Source organism: Buteo buteo, chromosome 22 (genome assembly GCF_964188355.1).
Source record: "Buteo buteo chromosome 22, bButBut1.hap1.1, whole genome shotgun sequence".
Lineage (NCBI taxonomy): Eukaryota > Metazoa > Chordata > Aves > Accipitriformes > Accipitridae > Buteo > Buteo buteo.
In genome coordinates, this window is record NC_134192.1 from 17,364,505 (window position 1) to 17,379,014 (window position 14,510).

Consider the following 14,510-nt stretch of genomic DNA (forward strand, 5'->3'; position numbering starts at 1 on the left):
GCGTGAATAGAAAATACGCTTCTAGCAAGAGCCGGATCCTGCAGGTGGTACAGCTCAGACCTCAGCCCACCGAGTCCTGTGTCCCCATGTCCCCACTGCCAGCGATGCTGACCTCATCTCGCTGGGATGGGAGCCGCTGCCTCCAGAGGCATTTCACATCTGGATGCCCATGGCAGCCCGTGTTGGAATGGGGCGAGGGTGATGCTGGACCACTTTCTCCAGCTCCACACAGCTCTGTGTGTGGCAGCCCCCAGGCCCAGGCACTGGGTAAGGGGTAGTGACTTCTCTCTTGCTGTGTCCATCTGGCAGCGGGTTTCTGTGCACAACTTGCATTTGTTTTGATGGCTGGAATGGCAGTAATGCATTGGTTACCTGAAGTTTTTGTCAGGATGAGACTTTCAGAAGCCTCATTTGTTGGTCCCTCCTGTAGGAATTACTGCTTGCTCCAAGCTTGGCTTCTCTGAGTCCGTAGTCAGGCTGTCTCGCCTTTTTATTTTTAACAACTGGAGAAGTTCTTAGATGCTGTTACAACCCTGGAGCATTTTTAACATGAGTACAAGTATATATACATACCATGATGGATGAAATTGTTGAAAGCTCCTTCAATGAAATGGCCAATACGGTGGCAATAAATTCAGAGGAAATGGACATTATCTGCTGATTGACCTTCTTGGTACGTTAAACAGCTTTTGCTTTTGCCTTGAGGCATCTGGCTGCCTGACATGGCCAATTATCCTATGATAACATCAACTTCATTGGGTCTTATTGCTTCATTATGAAACTGCTTTAGCTGATAATGCATTGCGATTAGCGGGCAAACGTTCTTGGGAAGGGAGATTACTCCTCACCCACTGTTCAGCTTCGGAGCGGTGCAGTTTGTCTGTCTGCTGTGCAGAAGGCAGAGATGTGGGGAAGGTCCTTTCCAGCTCCCAGGAGCAGCCCCAGAGGTTCTGGCAGCAGTGATCCTGTTTCCCTCTCTCAGCTTCCCATTGCCTCCCTTGATGTTTGGATCTTTTTCTTGCCCAAGTGAAATAATTTGTAAATATTTTTATTTAGGGCAGGAAAAGTGCCAGCACATGGGTGCCACTGGGGGGGAAAAAATACTGGCGCTTAGTCCTTCCTTGTCTGGAGCACCAAATCCTTTTCTCTTGTAATCAGAGCTGTGCATAACACTTTGTGCCACGATCCAACCTGGCACGTTCCTGCCTTTCTGTCCACGTCACTAGAAGGAAAGAGAGCCTCTCCGCAAAAGCTCTTTATACTTCCACCCATCTTCTCCTCCTGGCACACGGTGGAGCGGAGCTTATGGCCATGACAGTGATGGATGCTGGTGCAGAAGGAAAAACTACACATCAGTAGCCTGTTTCCCTTGCACGTTCCTAAGATGATGCCAACGCTGGGAGTTCTGCTCTGAACCCATGGGGATTTTGCTCAGTGCCCCATTCCTGGAGTCCTGTGAGCGTGAGAGACTCTCCACTTCCATTGAAAAAGGGAGAGCCGTCCTTGCAGAGGGTGAAAAAGCATGAAAACACTGACTATCTTTTGCAAATAGTTTTCATTTTTTCTTTGTAGTGGCCAGCCAAGTGGGGGGCTCTGGTAGAGGTGCAGCTTCTCCCACGGAGCAGTGGGGAGCCCATCCTCCCTCTGCCACCCACTGCAAGGTACCAGCACGTTACGGAGTTCGGTGTCCATGCCGATAAGTCGTGGGGTCGACAGTGTGCATGCGAGGTACCTGTGGGAGTCAACAGGAAGATTTCGGGGACCCAAACAACCTTACACAGTGAATATAATGCCAGTGCGTGTGTTTGCTGGAGCATCCTCCTTGTGCCCTGTACGTGGAGTCACCAGACAGCAGGGTCCTGCCCAGACTGGGGGTCTGCCTGTCCCCCCAGCCCCGTATGCTGCCCAGCTCGTGGCATCACCCACCCTGCAGGCAGGGCAGGGCAGAACCTATTTTGGTGTTGGGGCTTTGTCCGTGGCTGGAGGGCAGCTAGGGTGCAGGTGGGAGCAGCCGAGGAGGGGAGATCAGAGGCTTAAGGAAGCCAGGGGAAATCAGCCAGGCCTAGCGCAGCTGAAGAAGGAAGATCAGAGTCCCCGAGCAGCTGGGGGGGAGATTGGATTAGTAGTTGGGAGATCAGAAGCCCAGACCGACTGGGGAGGGTGGATCAGACAGGCAAGGAGAGAGGAGATCATAAACCCTGCTAGCCCGTGAAGGGCTTCAGGTGGGTCAGGACAGCTCACAGGGGTGACCAGATGGGGCAAGTGGTTTGCCAGTGCTGCCTGCGTCCGCTGAGCTTTAATACGTGTCGGCGTCTTGGGTTTGCATCCCCCCTGCGATCGCACTGTGTCCCCAGCACAACGGCAGGAGCTCCCACCCCGCCGAATCCGCGTGATGCAAAATGCAGCACAAGGCGATAACGCAGCGGCTCTTCCCAGGGACACCATCTGGGTGAGTGGCTGCTTGCAGCAGGGAGGCACCGCGGTAATTACGCTGTGTTTCAGTCGAGAGTTCCCAAGAGCTGCTAAAATGCTGCAATCCCTGCTAAGACCCCGACTGCATCACCGCAAAACGCTCCCTCCCACCTGCAGGCACCATCCACCAAAGGCTGTGTTTGGCTAAATAGAGCCTCGACGTCCTGCCCCTGCCCGTCCGAGCGTGGAAACGCACAGCAATCGTAAGGGAGAAGGAGCTGTTTAAGACAGATAACTGATAAAACAGCGGCTGCGCTCTTTCAGCTCACGTGTGGCTGCGGAGGTGGCACACCAGCATCACCGTGAAGCTCCACCACCCCTGGTCTGACCTCTGCACCTCTTCTTGGAGCACCAGCTCCGGAGAAACACCCCGGTTATCTGTGTTGGCAGCTGTCCCTCTCCTGCTGCGATCTCGGGGAGCCCCCGCCTGTGGAGAGCAGTCCCTCGGGAGAGTGGGTTGGGACACGGGGAGGTGAGACGTGGCTGGCGGAGGGGACAGCCCTTGGGAGACGTGGGCTCCTGCCTCTGCTGCTGGCAGTTGGGCAGCACTTAGGAGGTTTGTGCTTCTCTGCCGGGTTTTCCCAAAGGAGAAATAGGAGTGAAGATGGAAGGGAATGCTTTCTAGAGAAGAGAGGACCAATCACTTCTCTGGCATGTGCTGTCCTGACAGTAATTGCCTATTAATATTCCCTTTCTTGTGCTTCTTCCCCTCCTTCCCTCAAGCGACGTGGCTTCGCTTCCCAGTGCTGCTTGCTGTGGTGGCAATGCCTGAGCCCAGTGCAGAGGTGTTGGGTCACCTTCCAGAGCAGCAGGGATACCCAGTGGGGGGACATCACTCAGTGGTGCCCCTAAACCCACTGACCCCAGTTTTGGGATTGGTTGCTGGTGCCTTGATTAAAGGGATAGAGCTCTGGCTGCCTGGTGCTCCCACCTTCAGAGGTGTCACTTTGGACCTTTGCCATGTGGACCTCTGCCACCGCAGCTGGTGGGGACAGCCTTATGCTGGGCTCCTGCCAGCCCAGCTTTTGGTGTCCTCCAGGTGGTGGGAAGAGCCGTGGGTGGCTGCATGGAGGCAGCTTTATGGAGCGTGGCTAATTGTTTCGTTGTGCCTTTCAGGCCCTGAAGGTGGGCTCAGGCTCTGAGGACGCAGGGTCCAAAGGGAAGGGAGTGGAGCAGGACCATTCAGAGCAGCCTTGGGTTTGGTTTTGCAATCACAGGCAAGACATGGATGAACCTCATATGGCATTTCCTGATGTTTTCCTGTCTCCTTACTCGCTTTCTTTTGTTTTCAGCTTGGGTTTGATGTTTTCTGATGTTTCACTGACACGGGAGGTGTGCCTAGCAGTGATGGAGGGCACTGCAGCACGAGCCGAGCATCCCTGCGCTGGCACCAGCCCCGCTGCCATGAGGTGTGCTGGAGCCAGCGGGGCTTGGTCCTTCTGGACCCGCTTCAGCCCGGCTCAGCCCGGCCGTTCAGGGTGGCCTCCTCTGCAGCCTTGGTTACAACATCTCTGCCCCGTGGGAGGTGTAAAAGGGAATGTGTCAGCACATGGCAAAATACCAAAGTGATGGATGTTGCAGTTTGGATGATGTTCTTGTTGCTCAGTCGAAATGGTTTGATAGCAGAGATGGGAAAATAATTATTTATGCACAGCTGATTTCAGAGACACAAGTAGAGGGAAGGAAGGCATTTTGCCTGGGTAAGGATGGCAGGGTTTTGGCCATATTGGGTCCAGCATCTGAAAAGCTAAACTTAAAACAGCCCAGGGGGAAGACGTTGCCAGCCCCACACCTGGCACCTCACATACCCGCCATCCTGAGAGGCTCACGTTCAGGATGCCGAGTGTCTCTCTGCTCGGGGTGCATGCAGAGCTCCAGTCCACACGCACAGGGTTCCTAAAGCTGCAGCAGACCCTGCCCCACGGAAGCCACCGCTGCCAGCTGCTGGGGCTTGGGATGTGCCTGGAAGATGGCTTAAATGGAAAGCTAAGACAACCTTATGCAAAAAGGTAACAGCTGAGAAAGCAGAAACCTGTAAAACCTTTGAGCCATGTTATTTGCTAAGCTGATAAAAGGTAGAGTGCATAAATTTATGAACAGGGGAAATCCCTGCTGTATTCACATGGGCTGCTCACGGTTTCATAGTTAAGTAAATATAGTTCAGAATAAGAACAGTTTAAAGGAAATTTGAGAACATAATGAAGCTCAGAGAATTAACTGAATAGCTTTCATTTGAGATTACAAAACCACAGCATAATATAATGTTTAAATACCAATGTGGCTTCAATGTTATATAAAATAACCAAACAGAGATAAAACCACTGTTCTGTCCTAGCATCGGCTGGTAATCTTATTACTGAATTAATGTAACCACGTACGTTATGATCACTGTTTTCCCCCCTAACTTGACAGACTAAGTGAAGGAATAAAAAAAGTCAGAAAAGGAGTGCATGTTGGTTTTGAAGCTCACCGAGCTGCAAAGCCTGATGCAAAGCAAAGCCCGATGACCCAGGCTACACCGTGCTGCCAAAATGCTGCTGCCCTGGCATTGGATGGGGCAGAAGAGACACCTTGATTTTGGGGCAGCTGGAAGAGGCTGGGAGGATGCTTCATACTGCTGATGCCAGCCTTCATATAGCATGGGGAAGACTTTGTGTTTCTGGGTAGGGAACGTGAGTTTAAACTATTAGATTCATTGTAGGAGGGACTGGATGTGAGAGGGGTGAAGGTGTGTAGTGGTTGCTGGTTTTCAGAGAGAAAGCCCGGGTTTTTCAGTCTCCCGTGGTGCACCTGGCTTTTGGGCTGAGGCAGGACCTTCTGCGGTCTGTCAGTGCAGAAACTGCCCCTTGGGACAAGGTGGGTCCCATGATGGATTTATTTGACACACCACTGCATCCTTTCACGTGGTCTGAAGGGAAAAAAACGAAGAATTTATTGTGGGTTTGTGGCTTTGCTCTATCAGTTTTATTATTGGGAGACTAAAACCCCTCCCTTGTTTGGCTGCCAGCTTTCCCCCGAGTGATGCACCGATCTAACACAGCCATCCTTGCTGCAGCATCCCAGGGGGATGGGGAGGCACGTGCAGGAGGAGCAAATGCTTCCTGGCCCCATCCACCTCCATCCACAGCATCTCTGAGGGCAGCAGAGTCCCAGCGCGAGGAAGCCAGGAGGAAGCAACAAGCAGTGAATGTCAGGAGGTTAGGGGGAAATAAGTTATAGATGAGTAACAGGAATAAAAATTAACCATGTGCTTTTTCAGTGGAGTTTTTTCCCAAAGGGTCACCACTTATGTCTGTGATTTGGGGTAGGAACCACGTGTTGTGGTCAAACCAGGGGCTGCTGGGGCTACAGTTGGCAACAGGGACCAGCACTGAGGATGCTTGTTCATGGCATCCACAGATGTGGTGTAATCAGGATACTGGCATGGCTCCTTTGGGACCATTTTTTCATGTTGTGCAGGAACAGCGGCCAGTATTTTCAGTGCTTTGGGATCTTCAAGGTCTCCCACTGGTACCCATGTCTTCTGGCTGCCGTGGTGGGGGCTCAGCTGTGAAGGGCAGGGGACCCTCTGGTTGTGCACCCAGGTGTGTTGCAGATCTCGTAGCATTGTTTGCAAAAGATGCCAAGATGCCTTGGCCCAGGGAAAACAAATACCTTCACATCCACGCTCATAGCCAAAATGATTTGCTCAGCTTTGAATTATAGAAATGTTTCTCCAGATGTTTTGAACTCTGGAATAATGCTGCTCACCAAACCTAATACCTAAAAGGCCTCTTTTATGTGACTATTACTTTGGTGACCAAAGTGCCAGGGTTTTACAAGAGCTGCTTATCCTTTGATAAAACAAAATCAGTGAATTTATGCTGACAGCTTCAGATGCTGCGGAAACCTGAGCAACCTTTCACCAGCATATGTTGCTTGCTGGATCCTTCCTTAAGAACAAACCGCAGAAGCATCTTTAGTAATTTAATGAGCAATAAAGAAGACTATAAAAAAACAAGGATAATTAAATGCAATGATAGATTTTAGCACCCTAAATGGTTACCAGAAGTGCTTAATCAAAACTAAGGTTTGTGCTAGGCAGAATGAATAGCTCTTTGTTGCCCCATAATAGAAAACATTTAAAAATAAAATGCAAAGAAAGATTTGGGATAGCATTGGAATGACAGAATCATTAAAAATCATCACAGCCTGCCTCCTGATGCTCCTCTGATACTTGAGTAAAACAAATAAAACAAAGCAAAATTAGGGAGCTGTTTTGTATATTGCTTTGATCTTTGTTTCACCTTTTGCAAATATTTATGAAAGGTACTTTAATACAATTCGGCTTGTAATTTTTCGATTTGGAAGAGGAACAAATAGATTGACAATGTTAAAGGTTAGTCAGTGAGGTGATTTTTATTTTTTTTTTTTTTTTCCCTTCAGCCTACTGTTCTGGGAGGTAAATCCTAGAGCATGAAACACTGGGTACCTAGGCAGAACGAAGGGTGATGTGTGTGCCTGTGTCCTGTCAGGATGGAGTGTACATGAATTCCAGTCCCACCGCCACTCTCGTTTCAACAACACAAATAGGAAACTAAGGAAAGCACCAACATTGCCACAGATTCTTTCTTAACACAATAGTCTTTAGGAAAATCTGTGGATTAATTACACATTTTCATGCGATAACATGATGTTAATTGTTTACATTAAGCCACATTTGCTTATGTAAATTAACTTAATTGGAAAATTCTTTAGTGTATAATTGTGATAGAGAATTAAAGAAATGAGGAAATACGGAGGACGTCAAGGCAATCCTGTGCAGATGATACTCTGGTGTGATTCAGGGTGACCTAATCAGTTAACTTGGGCACTAATTTCTCAGATAGGTACAAAAGTGCTTGAAACAGATGGGTTGTAATTCTAACAGTTAATGGCCTGATCCTGCCCTCTTTCACTTCCGAGCCCTCCCCATCACCCAGGAGGGAAGGGATGAGGAGGGCTGAAGAGGTGGCTTCACCCTTGGTCTCTGCTGGTGGGACCGCAGCAGCTCAGCTTGTTGGTACTTGAGTGAGCACAGCATTTTTCATGAAAACATCTTTGCAAACAAATCAAGAGGGAACTCCATGCTGGATTTGGGTTGCTGGGCTGTACGCCGCTGGCCAGAGTCTCTTGCCTGTTGTTGGTTGCTGGAAATTTGTAATGCCCAGTGAAAAACCGTGATCTCGGAGAAGTCTTTGAGCAAATAACCAGGGCAGAGCTTAGGTCCAGAAACAAGGAGCGTGAACAGCCTTGCCTGCGGGTACCAATGCACTCAGTGCTGTAGTTGGCGTGAAGTGTGAATTGGATGGTGATCCTCAATCAAATACTATCACTTTCTCATCTTGGTGGCTTTAGTGAGCAAAAAACCCCAGCAACAAGGAAACCGCAGCCAACTTTGCATATGCCACAGGTCAGGTCTCTGGGCTCACTTCTCCTCATTCCCCCTTTACAACTTACTTTGTACCCAGGCTAATCACCGCAGAGGTACTTTCCCAAGGCTGTTGGTTGTCCCAGTTGCTTCAGGATAAACTGGCATATGGCCAGGAGCCTTCCTGGAGTAAGTTGGTGTAGTGCTGTTGAAGCTATCAGTGGGGTCTGTTAAATTAGAGAGACCGAGGGAAATACATGGAAAAATGCCGAGCGGCCTGTTTTGGCTCAGAAAAGGCAGGTGTCAATGGGGGAGGTAGTTTCTCTGCAAGGAATGTCTCTGTGCAGCCACCGGTGTGGGAGACCAGGGTAGCCCCTCTCACCGCTCCGGGGCACAGCCACCTCGCCCCAGGGATGAGGCTGTTTGTCCTTCTTGCCATGCTGAAGACCTGTCCCAGCTCTTACCCTTAGGATGCTGCCACACAGCATGCCCTCACCAACACTCACAGGGTTCCCAAATCTTGTCCCCAACACCCCGACGGGGCAGGATCCCTGGCTGTGGGACTTTTCTCCTGCCCCAGGGATGTGAACCTGCAGAAGGTGCGTGTCTCCATCCTAGTGCAACGTGCAGAAGAGCTCAGCAGCCCTGTCTTCACAGCTGGTTTCACCCACCGGTGCACAGCATCACCAGGCTGGGGACAGGCTTGGAGAGGGGGGGAGACCATTATGGCCCCGTAAAGGGCTTTCCCGCTATGGTCCCGGCTGCTGTGGGTGTATGTGTTGGTGCCGAGGTGGGTGCCTGCATTGCCGCCGTGGTGCGGGGATGTGTCCGCCCGCTTGGTTAGGGGTGCAGGGTGAAACCAGTGCAGAGGACTTCAAAGCTCCGCTGTGTCATCCAGCCAGGAATCGCCTTGCTGCAGCCTTTTTCACCAGCGATTAGACATTAGGTAGGTAGATGAGCAGAAACGCTGGGCTGTGCCCCAATCCAGCCCCTTTGTTCTCCCTGCCACAACCCGACCAGGAGCAGCCAGACCTTTTTGCCCATATTATCGTCACCATCTCCCTGACAGGCATAGTAATATACTGAGCTATCTCAAGCTGGGAGTGTTTGAATGAGGAGAGATTTAAAAAAAAAAAAAAAAAAAAATTAGAGTGAGATTTCAAGTGTCTCACCGGAGCTTGGTGCTACAAACTGCTTTGTCAGGAAGGTGCAGGGATGAGGGAGCCAAAATTACAGGCAGGGAGAGGGGAGGCTGCCCGGGCTGCCCACAAGAACGGGCAGTGCTGAGCTGAATTGCTGTGTATGTGTTATCATCACTTAATAAATGTTATCCAGGAGAGTGGAATGTGTTTGTGATTGGATGGGACTCTCCTGCTGCACTTAAAATGTTTTTCTTTGATTCAGCAGCTCCTCTAATGGGAGGATGAGCATCACTCCTTAAGGGCTGATATCTAGTTAAGTCTTTGTCAGCATAAAAAAAACCCCAAGCAATGCCTTCGTAGTCCACTGCAATGATATTTCACTGTATCATATGCCTAGAAGAGTTGTGTCCTGGACCACTATCACTGATCAGAATCTAGCCATATTTAAAGGGGAAAAAAAAAAGATTTTTTTTTTTTTTTTTATTAGACTTTTTTTTTTTCTTAATTTTACTTATTGGGAATCACATCATTATTTTCTTGAGAGAATCTACTCTTGGTGCTATGTAAAGATTGACAATCTGGAGCTTCATAAGGAAAATGTATCTGAAATATTTCCTCAGCCGAGTCTCAGAGGCACTAGGCTGTCCAAAAGTGTTAATGTAGGCAGGCTGCAACTAAAGGAGCTTTTGCAGCTCCAACAGACTTATTAATTTTGAAGGGTGTTTCTCTGAGCATTAAACCTTTCTCATGCTACATGCTGTTTGCACTCTTTTGTCTTACAAACCTTTTAAAAGTTATCCCAGGATGCTTCAAGTCGAGGCTTTTGCTTTTTTGGGGTGGCTTTTTTTTTTCGTTGCTGCCTGTTTTCTGTCTTAACTCAGTAAACTAAGAGCCGATGAAGGGCTGGGTGAGAATTTCAAACTCCCTCCAGGATAGTTTCAGAAAAGATGATATGGACAGAGGAAAAACAAAAGCACGCGTTGTCAAACGTGTGCATCTTTTACATCAGCGTTTTTTATCGTAAAAGTGCCCACTTTGTCTGTATTTTCAAGACATAGAGGGAATATGTTAAACGAAATATTCAAATACTTTGGCAACTTCTGCACACTTTTTTTTTTGGTATTATAAAGCACTTGTTCTGTAGCCGGGTATGACATTTATTAAAGAGTCGTGGGTTTACCAGTTCCCATAAACAATTTCCATGGTTACCAGGGTGGTGTGGCTAGAGAAATCAAAGTACTTATTAAGACATTAAAAAGTAGGTTTCTTTTAAATGAAAGCAGAGGTGTACTGGGTAACTTCTGGTTTAAGTATGTTGTTTTAGAAAGCTTAGGACTTCATCTGGTGCTGGTGCAAGCAGGTCCAACAGTCCTGCAGCCAGAGATGCCCATGGCATCGCACCCACTTATAGCGGTGGGGGGAACCTGACCCTTGGCTCAAACTCCGTGTCCATTCACAACCCAGGTCTCAAGCACATCCCTCTGAGGATGTGAACATTTGTGCAAACCTCACCAGCCTGCTCGCCCTTGTGAATGGTTCTAAGCACCCAGTGGAGGCCACTGGAGTCAGCTGGAGCTGCTGATTTTCTGCGGCTTTAGATCCAACCGCTAGTCCAATGCAAATATTTCTGGTTTGCACTGCCACGAATCCTGAATGTATTTTCTGTGTCTGCCACCAGCAACAGCAAACGTCACAAATATATTCAACAAAAGAAAGAAACCTGGTTTCTTATGATGGTAATTGAGAAATGAGTTACAGTATTGCCAGTCTTTGAGGTTTGTTGGGGTTACCGTGAAGTTCTGGGCCATATATTAGAATCTCCGCTTTTAGGGTCAAAAACATGATTTGGAGAACCGAAAAGCCAGAGACATTTAAAAGGACTCAGTACATTCTTCAGAAAGAACTGTGTGATTTCTAAGCTTAACTTATGAATCAGGAGACGTGAACTTATGTTTCCAAGACATGACACCCCCCCCCAGCATCCCTGGGTCTTTCATGCATATAGAATCATAAAATCATTTAGGTTGGAAAAGACCTTTAAGATCGGGTTCAACCATTAACCCAGCACTGCCAAGTCCACCACTAAACCATGTCCCTAAGTGCCACATCTACACCTTTTAAATACCTCCAGGGATGGTGACTCAACCACTTCCCTGGGCAGCCTGTTCCAATGCTTGACAACCATTTCAGTGAAGAAATTTTTCCTAATATCCAATCTAAACCTCCCCTGGTGCAACTTGAGGCCGTTTTCTCTTGTCCTGTCACTTGTTACTTGGGAGAAGACACTGATCCCCATCTCACCACAACCTCCTTTCAGGTATTGTAGAGAGCGATCAGGTCTCCCCTCAGCCTCCTTTTCTCCAGGCTAAACAACCCCAGCTCCCTCAGCCACTCCTCATAGGACTTGTTTTCTAGACCCTTCACCAGCTTCGTTGCCCTTCTCTGGACACGCTCCAGCACCTCAATGTCTTTCCTGTAGTGAAGGGCCCAAAACTGAACACAGGACTCGAGGTGCGGCTGGGCAAAGACGGGGTCTGCGTCCATGGGCTGTCCTCTTAGAGGGAAAATCTCTGCCTCCAGTTTTGCAGCTCGTGTCTGAGAGGACCTGGAGGACCTGACACAGAAAGTCTGCCTGCTCAGTGTCTGTTTTATAAATAATGCTATTAAATCTGACTTTTAAAAGCACTGAAATGCCCTCTGAGATGAGACACGCAGCCAGGAAGCACTTGTGGCTGGGGTGTATCTCCCTACCAAGGTAAAATGCTGAAGCATCTGCCGCTCAGCTGCTCTGAGGCTACGCTAAAGCCCAGAGAAATCGCAAAAACCCCAATCCCTGTAACGGGACTTCTGCTCGTCTGCTGCCAGGGCAGTGGGACAGCACGGGGAGGGCTGGCAGGCACCCGCTCCACATCTGGGCTGTATCTTCAGCATTCAGGTTCTGGCCTCCCAGAAGCTGGTGTATCCATGCTAATCAGCAACACCTTGGTTTAATATATACTGAAACAGGTTTTCCATGCTTTACATATAAAATGCTATATCAAGAACATATTAATGTTCTTGAGCCAAGACTATTTGGGCAGGAAAGTGCCAACGAAGTGTGACTGAATCCATGTGAAAAGGAAGTGTCTGCTTGAAGGAATTAAAGCAAATTTAAAATATTCAAGTTCACTGATTAGAAACATTATTACATCTCTCTGGTGGTGAAATAGCAAGCAGCAATTTCTGCTCCTTTCTTCACAGGCCCTGCATTACCTTGAGGGAATTGAGAGGATTCGTGGACTGGAAGGTAACAGACGGGGAATCCAGAGAACTTCAGCCGCAATAAAGGTACCTGTGTGCGACTGAACGAGTTATTAATTTCAATAAATATAAAAACATCAGTAGTGCCTATATGTCACATTTCAACCAGAGGCAGCGCTGCCTGTTTGGAGTTGACAGTTTGCTTTCCAACTTCTTTACACCTTGCTTTTCTCAGACTTGTGTTTTGAGTATTTAGAGTTGCAGGACCAAGTCCTCTGCTTCTTTTCTAGCAAACACCCCTGCCTGGGGTGGAAAAAAGATAGTAGAGAGAGAGATGGCCTCATTAATTCTTATGCCTTTCCTTTTAGAGCAGGAAACTCTGGGAGTTTCTTCTAAGAAACTCACCGAATTGTCGGCTCCTGCCCCATCTTTGGTGCAACTCAAGCAGCACGGAGGGACGAGCCTGGGCTGGTCCCAGCCAAATCGCCAGCTCCCGCCTGGGGGGTGGCTGTTTCTGTGCTTGCAGGGCCTCATAAACAGAGGGGGCAAAGCTATTTCTTTCCTTTCTGTTCCTGTGCTGCTTCCTGAGGCCCGTTTCTCCGGCAGCCGGCTCCTCCTGACCCCCTCTTTCCCCGCGCTCTGGCAATCGTGTGGCTTTACGATGGCAAAAAAAAAAAAAGTGGTCCCCAGATAACTATTTGGTATAAGCAAACCATGCGGCTTTAATGGAATTACCTCAGCCCTGCTAGTAAATAATTTATAGGAGGCAGTAAATAAAATATGTTTCTGTGTTCTTAAAAAAAAAAGAGTTGTCAGCTGGCAAACGCCTGCTGGGGGGGAGTTAACCCAGAACCTGCCCCACCGCAGAGATCCTGGCCAGGGACGGGACCTGGCGGGGAAAGCATCCAAGCCAAAAAGAGCTGTGGGGAGGGGGGGTCCGAAAAACTGTGCTGCTGAGCGGGGGTCCTGGGGGTACCCACCAGCCGCTTGCTGACCGGCTGCTGGCTGTACACATCCATCTGTCTGTCTGTCCGTCCAGTGGGCCATTTCCGAGGTTGCCTCCCGGTAGCCTTGACCGTGAAACTCGAGTCCCAACCGCTTGACCTGAATTTCCGAGGCACCCGCTGCAGCCCCCGCAGTGTCACCGAGCCCCGATTGAAACTCGACCTCTGTCACTAATGGCTTTAACGGGAGCTACGGGGCCTGGTCCGGGCGGCAGCATGGGGGTACCCGGTGGTCTTGGGGTGGGATGCTCGGAGGGATGCCTGGAGTCGGCGGGGGGAAGGATGGAGGGTACCCAGAGGGGGATGGATGGAGGGATGCCTGGGGAGGTGTGCATGGAGAGGGGCGCAGAGCTGGCTGCCATGCCCCTCCCCAGGGCTGTGTGTCCCCCCCAGCCCTTTGTGGGAGCAGGGGATGCTCAACGATGCGGCCCCCCCTCATCCCTGGGATGCGCTGCCCAGCGCCATGGTCAGGGCTCGACCCAGTCCAGCCCGGTCCAGGCCAGCCCAGGGATGGGGTTGGGGGGGGCGCAGCCGGTCCCCCGCTGGCATGGGGGAGTTCGGGCCGGGGAAGGCGGCAGCGGAGATTTACGATGCGGGAGGACAGAGCGTGAAAGCAGTATATCATCATCAGGTTGGGCTGAAAGAAAGAAAACATATCTTCAACAAAAAGCGGGGCTTCGCAATTCAGCTGCGTTGTTAGGACAACGCAAACTATCCTTGAAATGATTAGTTCCACTTCAAAGGCATTTACATTCAACAGGGGCAGACGCAGCCTCTTTTTATGTCGCCAGAGGAGGAGGAAAAAAAAATATAATAATAATAAAAAAAAAAAAAGGCGAGGAGGAGGTGGGGAGGTTTTGTGCTAAGGAGAGTCATATGTTTGCTTCTTCTATTTATTTTTCCTCATTCAGGGGACACTTGTGTAAGATAAACAGAGCGTTCGCAGCCGCAGGGCTCAAAAGCCGCTGGCCGGGGAGCTGGGCGAGGGGTGGCTGGGCAGGCGTCTCCGGGGGCTGCGCTCGGACTCCCCCACCCCTTCCAAATGGGAAGCGAAAAGACAACAGTAAAAAAAAGAAGAGAAAAAAAAAAAGAAAAAAAAAAAAATCCCTGACCTCAAGAGCTGTCTTTCCTGGGACATCTGTTATTAACTTGAGGAAGCGTGACATACGTTTGGTTAGATCACAAAGACTCAGGGTATCCTGACAGAGTTGGGAAAGATTTGAAGACTGAGGTGTCCCCACACTGCTTGGGAATTGGCTCCCA

General features: G+C 49.4%; 1 protein-coding gene across 1 annotated transcript in view; it reads left to right on the forward strand.

Moving 5' to 3' along the window:
• The window catches only part of LOC142043076 (uncharacterized), a 55,697-nt gene that overhangs the window by 8,399 nt on the left and 32,788 nt on the right, over window positions 1-14,510 (forward strand). The window contains exon 2 of the mRNA XM_075053778.1: window positions 12,244-12,330. The gene's annotated coding sequence lies outside the window, so the exon portion shown is untranslated. The remainder of the gene's footprint in view (window positions 1-12,243; window positions 12,331-14,510) is intronic.